This window comes from Homalodisca vitripennis, chromosome 8 (assembly GCF_021130785.1).
Source record: "Homalodisca vitripennis isolate AUS2020 chromosome 8, UT_GWSS_2.1, whole genome shotgun sequence".
Lineage (NCBI taxonomy): Eukaryota > Metazoa > Arthropoda > Insecta > Hemiptera > Cicadellidae > Homalodisca > Homalodisca vitripennis.
This window is the reverse complement of record NC_060214.1, coordinates 74,105,314-74,113,436: the sequence shown is the minus strand read 5'-3', so window position 1 is coordinate 74,113,436 and position 8,123 is coordinate 74,105,314.

Below are 8,123 nucleotides of genomic sequence, written 5' to 3'. Positions count from 1 at the left end.
ATTCTTCTTGAATTCAATGACAACTCTCAATAATTCTATGGAGGAATATCCTGATTGTATAAAGCTCTTCATATACCACTCTTTTTTACCTAGAGCGCATTTGTTGGAATAAAGTTTCATCTACATTTTTTAACTAAATTTAAGAGTTATCTGAGGATTGGTGGAAGTCATCCCATATTGTTATTTGGCCACTGATGTAGAACGCATACAAATATAAGAATGAACTAAATTGGATATATTGTAAGAGGTTGCTAAAATTATGATTGCCTTATGTGGTTATAAATAACATGAACGTTTTTTATGATTGAAGGTTTCTAAGTTAATCCCCTCTTAAAGTGTTTTTCCCATTTTGTATATATTATAAAACATGTGCAATATCTATTAAATATATACTAAATATTTGTGTATGATAATTTAGTGTCTTTTATTTCCTCTATGGTTTATTAAAATTAATCTTCCTTAAATAAAAATATGTTTTTCCTTGTGTTAGTGTAGTTGTAAGGTAAAATTTTGTTGTAATTTAGTCCAGAGAGAGTCAAAGGACAACAAAAAAATGCTTACTATTTGTTGTTATTGTTGTGTTTGATAAAACAGATCTTTCAATACCGTCTGCTGTAATGCAACCTTTCCTACAGCAATATTTAACATTCGTTGTACAGTTTCTGGACGCTCTGAAATAAATTTTAATAATGTTGTTATTAAATGAAATAGAATGGATGATACTACTTAAAAATTAAAATATAGTTAGAACAGGTACGTACTATTTTTGAACATTATTTGGTTTGTTCATAAGCAACAGCAGTATTAGTTAAATAAGCTCACACTTATTTGCTGTTCTAAGTGTCGGAGCAGGTAAGATAGTTCTTGAAGATGTAACTATCGTAAACTCGCCCAACATTAAAATTTGGATATCATAGTAATCGTGTAAAAGTCCCACTTAAATCTGGACCACTTTATTGATGTCCAGGACCGTAACATTCCTAACCACATATGTCTAGAAATTGTGGTGCAAGGTAGATAGATGGATCTAGTCTCCTGCGAGAAATGCGTATTGAAGTTGGTGGAGGCTCCCTAAGTGTTAGAGGCTGTAGCTAGCCTAGATATAAGGGCGTGCCACACTGCTTTGACTAGAAAGACTGGTACATAACTTATCTTTCTTTCAAAGAGACACGACTGAGATTAATGCCCAAGATCCTTCCTCGTGGGTGACAGGAGGCTTACCCAACCTTACCCAGTTCAAATATAATGTAACTCTGAAAACAGCACAAATGCTCTTTTAGTATTAAGCGCAGCTTCACAGCTTCTTGTCCTAAGAGACAAAGGCTTAAAATACAGGTAATTCAAATCTTAATATATGTTATGTAATGATACAATTTGACAACTTAAAATACTTAGCTAATGAAATATAATTAATGCTGTAAAACTTACCGAGTGTATTTACCGCTTAAATTATACAATGTGTACTACAAATTTACAAAAATTTATACAAATTTTTAAATTCCGTATTTGAAATATGTTTTCAGATTATGCTAGTACTTATATATATATATATATATATATATATATATATATATATATATAATACATAATTATTGTAAGAACTATTCACATTCTAATATGTGTTGAGCTATCTTTCGGAAGCAGGTGAGCCTTATATTTTAAATGCTAAAAATAAATAGCAAAATAAAAAATAATATTACGTGTACATTCATCTATAAAAACAAACATTAGGGAAATAAATTTTCCAATAAGAAACGAGCTTCAAGAATGTATTAGGGAAATGATTATCAAGCCATGATGATTGCTCGTAAAGAGTAAAGACTGATATATTTCACCAGTGTTTTTTATTTAAATATTATAATTAATTTTTTTCATAAAATGGACGCTTTTAGCAATAATACTAATACATTAAAACGCATTTGGCCCAGACGCACGTGATGGTTGACTAGTCGTTCTCTCCAGCATGAGTCGGATAGTCCAGCATGTTTAAAGAAAAAGTACTCCTTTGTAATGCTAGTGCTAATGGTTTAAATTTAATTCACTGTATGGTTAAGATATTTATTAGATTAGTAAGAATTAAAAAGAGCCTTGCAACTAGTGGAAGGCCTAAACATAAAATGCACATTGACACATATCATCAGCCTAACTCATTTAGATTTTCAAAACAATAAAAACCTGGTATTGTTATTTTAACATCCTTTGTAGGAAAAATATTGTTTAAATATCACTAGAAATGATAAGAAAACTATACTTTAATAGCCTAAAAATATAACACAGATATAAAACTTTTACTCCTATGCAATAGAATATATATATATATATATATATATATATATATATATATATATTCGTTTATGTTGCATAAGATGTTTCATTAGATGTATCTTAATACATTAGGTTGCATATCGTACTACAAAATTTTAAAAATATTATTGCAATTTTTTTTACGATAGGTGAGTTGGATCGTGATATATCGTACGGACAGACAGACAAATGTGTCATTTTTACTATTTCTCAACAGATATGCTGCGTTAATGTGCAGCGAATTATACATTATTAATATTTTGTTTCATCACAGTATAGTTTAATATATTGTAATCCGCTTCTAAAACAGCAACAAATTTAGCTCCAAATACGAATAACTCTATTTGAATTGTATTTTATATTTCCTGAGCATGATAAGTGTTTACCTAAACATAAAAAGGTTGTATACTTTAGGATTTGTAGCCCATCCGAATAGGCTATTCTAAGTATATTTCAAAGAGATTTACGGCTACTAAGATCTTAGAAGGTTTTATGGCCAAAACTCGTTATCTTACAACACTGATTTGTAAAACGTGTGTCCTTATTTGCTTCAATATCCATTGAGGAAACATGGTACAAGAATTAAAAAGTTAAATTTAAACTACAAAAATTAATATATTTGTTTAGTTTCCATTACCTGAGAAAGCTCCTAAAGTGAACTTGTAGTAACATATGCGACTCTCCCTTCCATCGCAAAGCCCCGTGCAACTATTCAGGGTTAGAGATCTTGGATCGTCGAATCGGCCCGAGTCCACGTTGTCTATCTGAAGGAATCTACTTAGTTTAAACATTAACATATTAACATTTAAACATTAAAATTTGCTGTAAAATTGTATAATCGTTTTTGTACATTTAATTAATAATTTACGTTAAAGCACAGTTGATCAAAGGTAAATTGCATGCGCAATCCCATTCTGAAATGTCAGACAATAATTAATTAGTCATTTCAATGAACAATTAATAGGATTAGTAGCAACGACGACTACTCGTTAAAATGCAAATATTAATCTTTTGCTAAAAAGTGTATTGAAACTATAGAAAATTGTGGGGGGGTCGGCCCTCTTAGAACCTTTGCTGGCTACGTCCTTGGCTACCGTATAAAACATATTACTAATACTGAATAATTAATTAATTATTGAAAACCCATGTTTGACCTGAAGAATTATATATTAATATTTCATATCAAAGATTATATGTTGCATAGATAATTATTTCTATAGAAATAAATGTAGGAATTTTCATACAAAACATTTATACTCGTATTATAACTTAAATCCCGTGAAGAGTTGAAAAAGTACGACTGTTAAGGCTGATATAACACATAGTATTATATTTAATATGATATCATTATAATAATACAGTGTTTAAAATAGGCAACACTTACCAAGAATCAATACTGCTAAAAATTACAAAAATTAACTCTCCATTAATTTATATCGACTATAAATAGATTGCTAATTTAAAGTCTGGTCCTCCAATTGAATACATGGCATGGGAAACTCTGTAAGAGGAATAAGTTAAGGGTTTAGTTTGTATTTTTTAAACAAAAAATGTTACTTCATACAAACTCTTATATTTTACAAAATAGGAAGAATGTGAACTTAAAAAAATCATTCTCTACGCATAAATATACAAGTAGAATATTCAAAACCATGTTTATTTTAAATCAGGTTTCATGGAATAAATTAAAATATTTTATATTTAAATTTCGTTTACAAAAATATAAGAAACGGCTCATTTAAATTTATATAAGTATACCATTTAAAACTATTTAGTAGTGTTATAACTATTACAGTTCAGAAGAATAAATCATATAATTGCTATAACTGTGAAAGTGTAATAAGTGTGATTATCTTCTTATTTATATCAGCTATTTTAATATAAAGAGGCTACAGTACTAACGATTAAAATTTAAGTGATACAAAAATCTCTTATACCAGTAATATAAAAATTACTACAGTTTAACCCTGGATTTGTCAAACGACCAGTGACTAGTTGCTTAAAAATTTTTTCATCAACGACAATGACTAATCGACTAGTCGTTTTTAAGTACTATTTCAATCCAAAGTTTGCTATTATAAACCAGATTTAAGTAGTAGCATACAAATGGTTTAAAATATTAATTACGATGATTTACATTTTCTCCTAATGTATGTGTTATTGAAATATAATGGATAATAAGTACGCAACGAAGTTATACATTTTCAACACAAAATGCGGGTTTGCTATTTCTGCTCGCCCACTACATCCTATACAAAACATCGGGATTATGTGTATTTGACGAGGAACATTCGGTCCAGGAAAAAGTTTGGTAATATCACTGTGTCTATAATTTCTTCCTTAAGAGAATCATATAGTACTTCACTTGTGTTTATTACTACATGAAGTAAAAAGACATGCATTGGAGAACGGATGTGGCATTTATGTAATGACAAACGACTATTTTTGTCTTGTAACTAGTATTTTTTTCATTATCTTATTAACATAGTTATTTCAAGTGACATCATACTTTTCATCCTGAAATTTTCCATCAAGTGCTATGAAACAATTAAAGATTCGAAATATAATAACCGTATTATAAATGTCTCAAAATGTCTAGTTATGAATATATGGTTTATTATTGGGGCGTAAGTTTTATAATATTCTTCCGAAACAATTAAATAATTTTTGAATAGTGTTATTTTTATTTTGTAATAATGCCTTTTTTAGGGATTTAAAAAAATCTAAAAGTATTAAAAAGCTTTGTATTTTAATAAGGTAGGTTGTATTTTAGAACTTGCTTAGTTTACTTTTCGTAAAAGTATATAAATATAAATGGATATAAATACGCTAAAAATAAATATGTCCCTTAAATAAACTATACAGCTTCTATTTTGAGACGAATGATGAAGTACACAAGTAGCATATATTGGCTGACATAGAAATTTCGAAATATGGATCCCGGGTTCAAAATTACTTCATATACATTTTTAAATCGATCTGTACCAAAAGGCTAATTATAGGAAGTATTATCTTCTACAAAAATATTCCAAAATAACTGTTATTCACACATTAAATGTTGCTTAGCTTTTAATTGTAATAGTTATGTCTATAAAAAGTTGGCATGTGCTTAAATTTTAATGATATACTAATAAATATACACTGCCTGTAAGAATCATACATGTGAAATAGTCCTCATAATCAAAATATAAATTTATGTAACTTATAACTTTTTAATCTTAACCGTATTTTACAGTATAACACCTTTCCTCATTAATTATGGAAAAAAAGAGTTAATCAAGAGAAGAAATATAATGGTAATGAAACTCCGCCGATAAAACCTAGGCCATCGTTATGAGCTACCACTAGAAACGTGTGTGGTATGCATGTTATAAAATGATAAGGATCTGGATTGATGTTTTCATTACAGGCTATTCTTTAGTGATAACAGTTTTATATTTCTGGTTCTTCATAATTATGGAATTATACAACCATTTAATAACAAAATGTGTGTCGCTTAAAGTGCATATAACGATGAAATTACTTTGATAGACAAAACCAAGTGATTCTTTGGTTAGAGCTTGATTACACAAGTTTTTGGTAGCCAACGTTTTTACATTAATGGTGTGTGTACTGTGATTTACTTACAATGTATAGGAAGGTAGAAGTAACATTAGATTCGTTTACTGATGTAATTGAAACTTCTTATAATAGGGTATAGGTTAAATTAAACGTTTTACGAAATGGATATTATTCTTTACAACTTCAACAATCAAGCAATGAATGGAATTGAAAAAAATAATATTTATAAGTATGTAATAAATAAGTGTAAAATATTTATCAATAAGTATTTTTAATAAATATATAAGAACATATTTTAATTTAATACAGCAGTAAAAGCATATTTACTTCCAAATATATAAACACAAACACATTTATTTGGTTTGGTTGCAGTAGCCATTTATAGGTATTTGCTAATGAAGTATTCTCCTTTAATTTCGCTATTTCTGACCACCTAGTTTAGAAGCTTTAAAGTAATTAATTCCACGTTTATTTCCATAATAAAAGATAAAAGCTCTTGGTAACTAATTGGGTTTATTGAGAATCCTCACCTTGTGTTGATAAACATCTTAAAGCGTTTTCAAAACCACTAAACTGAATTGAAAAAACCTTCTTTCCATAAACATCCGACTCATAAAAAAAGGAAATTTGTACCCTTTTACTGTAACATAATATGACTATATAGATCAAACTAAGTAGCGTTTGGTAAAAGCATCCTAAAATATTTATGGCTATCAAAATTATTTCACGCCACATTACGATCAAATATTTTAAACATCCGAGTTATCTTTGACGAGTAAATGTATTTTGAGAAGTAATCCAGGAACATAACCACTCCCAATGATTCCTAAGTTGAACTGACTATCAAAGAATCTAGCTATCACAAACGTGGTTCTTGCAATGGCAATCTTAAGGATTTAAAGAGATAGGATACATATTCAAGAAGCAATTATGGGACAATGAAATGTACCGAATAACGTTGTAACAATGTAATATTAGCTCAATAATATTTTAAAGTCTTTATACTATTAAACATTCCGAAAAGCCTGAAAATTGTGGGAGGGAATATTGGAAACCATAGTTTACGTTCAGCTACAAATTTAATGTTGCCTTTACTAAATTACAATATTTTGAATAATTTGTTGCCTTTTATATTGAAAAATAGCTTTTATCTCAACTTATTTTTTACATAAAATATTCCATACGCAATCTTAATGATAATTATTAGAATAAGTGCAATCTACAGCTTTTTGGTGCAACGTCTCTAAATATGTGTGTATATTCCGTCAAGGTCATTGTTATGATTTTTTTATTTGAAAAAGCAATCCTTTCGATCTTGTATGAGATGGTGATTTCGAAATAACTCCATTGCTTAATTCTTTTACTGCTAGCTGTTTGGCGTGGCTTCGCACGCTTTTTGTAAGCTTTGCCCGTGTATGATCATTCTAGTTTAACTGAATTAGATTTCCAACGCCGATCTAGAGTTTGCCTTGTTGCTACAATAATGGAAATGCCTTCAAATGGTGTTTGGTATTAAATATACGTAACTGTCTCGTAATTGCAGTTTGTGACGTGCAGGCGCTTTGAAAACATCTTTTGCTACACCGTCTGGTGGAGAGTTACATCAATGAGCATAGCATATGAACCTTCTCCGTGTAAAATTACTTACACAAACAAATTTTCATAATGACCTGTCGTATAGTTTCTGAGTCTATCAATGCCTTATTTAACTTACATAAAAATCTCTTCAGTTATATGTGTATACATATCATAACGTCATTGCATATTGTTGTTTTTTCGTTAAGATTTCAAAATAATGTTACCCATTTTCAAAATACCTTAATATTAGGACAAATAAATTGAAGGGCAATGTTCCCTTATTCATAGCCTCTCTGGCTGGCTGTGTCCTTGCAACAGGTTTCCTTTATTTCCAGAAAGTGTGAATTTTCCCATGAATATGACGTACACCTTATGTCCCTCCTTCTCGAACTCCTTTCGCTCTGTTCTTTTATTTCCATGGTATTATACAAGGATATATTATAATTATTTATGATTATATCTTAATACAAGATTACTTTAATATTATGTTGTGAGTCTCTATGATCTCTTTGATCTTTATGGCTCCCAAACAATTTTACTCGTGTAAATATATAATAAACTGTTACGTGTCTAATAATTTAACCTATGCTCTTTTTAATCGAAATTTGCTCCTACGTTCAGTTGTTTCCACGACTTTGCTCGCTAAGAAAATTAACTTTTCATCTATTACTAAGCGTTTA